This window comes from Bactrocera tryoni, unplaced genomic scaffold, assembly GCF_016617805.1.
Source record: "Bactrocera tryoni isolate S06 unplaced genomic scaffold, CSIRO_BtryS06_freeze2 scaffold_9, whole genome shotgun sequence".
Lineage (NCBI taxonomy): Eukaryota > Metazoa > Arthropoda > Insecta > Diptera > Tephritidae > Bactrocera > Bactrocera tryoni.
The window spans coordinates 153,649-156,349 of record NW_024396545.1 but is presented as its reverse complement, the minus strand read 5'-3'; positions in this window follow the sequence as shown (position 1 = coordinate 156,349).

Below are 2,701 nucleotides of genomic sequence, written 5' to 3'. Positions count from 1 at the left end.
TCCTCGCAAAAATAAAGGCTGACATCACCGCCGTCCAAGAAATGCGATGGACGGGACAAGGACAGAGACGAGTAGGTCCTTGTGACATTTACTACAGTGGCCATATAAAGGAGCGCAAGTTTGGTGTTGGATTCGTGGTGGGAGAGAGACTCCGTCGCCGAGTGAATGAACGTCTAGCCATAATCCGCATCAAAGCGAGGTTCTTCAACATATCGGTGATTTGCGCCCACGCCCCGACGGAAGAGAAGGACGATGTGACCAAAGATGCCTTCTATGAGCGCTTGGAGTGCGCTTATGAGAGCTGCCCCCACCACGATGTCAAAATCGTGCTTGGCGACTTTAACGCTAGGGTGGGCAAAGAAGGTATCTTTGGCACTACGGTCGGTAAATTCGGCCTCCACGACGAAACATCGGCAAATGGGTTGAGGCTGATTGACTTCGCCGGGGCCCGAAATATGGTTATCTGTAGCACTAGATCTCAGCATAAGAAGATTCATCTAGCTACCTGGCTGTCTCCGGATCGAAAAACTACCAAACCAGATCGATCATGTTGTGATAGATGGAAGACACGTCTCCAGTGTTTTAGATGTGCGTGCGCTCCGAGGTCCTAACATCGACTCGGACCACTATCTTGTTGCAGCTAAGATTCGCACTCGCCTCTGTGCACCAAAAAACGCACGCCAACAAACACAAGGAAGGTTCGACGTCGAGAAGCTGCAATCACAACAGACAGCCGAACGATTTTCTACTCGACTTGCACTCCTGCTCTCTGAGAGCACTCGGTAACAGCTCGGTATGAGAGAATTGTGGGACAGAATTTCAAACTCCTTACGTACAGCTGCAACCGAATTCATTGGTTTTCGGAAAATGCGAAAGAACAGCTGGTACGACGAGGAGTGCCGTGTCGCAGCGGAGAGAAAACAGGCTGACCACTACACGTGCGGGATGGGATAGATACCGAGAGTTGAAGAGGGAAGCGAGACGCATTTGCAGACAGAAGAAGAAAGAGGCCGAAATGCGTGAGTACGAAGAGCTTGATAAGCTGGCCGACAGGGGTAATGCTCGAAAATTCTACGAAAAAATGCGGCGGCTTACAGAAGGTTTCAAAACCGGAGCATACTCTTTTATAACCCCAAAGGTGATCTAGTCATTGATGCCCAAAGCATAGTTAAATTATGGAGGGAACACTTCTCCAGCCTAGTGAATGGCAGTGAACGCACAACACCAGGAGAAGGAGAACCCGATTCCCAAATCGATGACGATGGAGCAGAAGTTAAACGAGGTTTCAGACAAGGCGACTCCCTATCGTGCGCCTTCTTCAACCTGCTTCTGGAGAAAATAGTTCGAGCTGCAGAACTAAACAGAGAAGGTACCATCTTCTATAAGAGTGTACAGCTGCTGGCGTATGCCGACGATATTGATATCATCGGCCTCAACACCCGCGCCGTTAGTTCTGCTTTCTCCACGCTGGACAAGGAAGCACAGAAAATGGGTCTGGCAGTGAACGAGGGCAAAACGAAGTATCTCCTGTCATCAAACAAACAGTCGTCGCACTCGCGACTTGGCTCTCACGTCACTGTTGACAGTCATTACTTTGAAGTTGTAGATAATTTCGTCTATTTAGGAACCAGCATTAACACCACCAACAATGTCAGCCTGGAAATCCAACGCAGGATAGCTCTTGCCAACAGGTGCTACTTCGGACTGAGTAGGAAATTGAAAAGTAAAGTCCTCTCTCGACGAACAAAAACCAAACTCTATAAGTCACTCATAATTCCCGTCCTGCTATATGGTGCAGAGGCTTGGATGATGACATCAACTGATGAGTCGACGTTGAGAGTTTTCGAGAGAAAAGTTCTGCGAAAGATTTATGGTCCTTTGCGCATTGGCCACGGCGAATATCGCTTTCGATGGAACGATGAGCTGTACGAGATATACGACAACATTGACATAATTCAGCGAATTAAAAGACAGCGGCTACGCTGGCTAGGTCATGTTGTCCAAATGGACGAAAAAACTCCAGCTCTGAAAGTATTCAACGCAGGGGAAGCAGAGGAAGAGGAAGACCTCCACTCCGTTGGAAGGACAAAGAGGAGAAGGACCTGGCTACGCTTGGAATATCCAATTGGCGCCACGTAGCGAAAAGGAGAAACGACTGGCGCGCTGTTGTTAACTCGGCTATAATCGCGTAAGCGGCGTCTACGCCAATTAAGAAGAAGAAGAACTTTCTTCATCTTACTGAAGTTGACACTGAGCTATACGGCAGTGTATGTGGAAGAATTCGACATTCTTATATTCAGGTATAAAGTCAATTTTATTGTATATGCACACTTAGCAGTCGATATTGAGTTGCCTTAAATCATTAATTTAACATATTTAAGTTAATTAACTTTCTTCATCTTACTGAAGTTGACACTGAGCCATAACGGCAGTGTATGTGGAAGAATTCGACATTCTTATATTCAGGTATAAAGACGATTTTCTTGTATATACACATTTAGCAGTCGATATTGAATTGCCTTAAATCATTAGTTTAACATATATAAGTTAACTATGCTTCTTCATCTTACTGAAGTTGACACTGAGCCATAACGGCAGTGTATGTGGAAGAATTCGACATTCTTATATTCAGGTATAAAGACGATTTTCTTGTATATACACATTTAGCAGTCGATATTGAATTGCCTTAAATCATTAATTT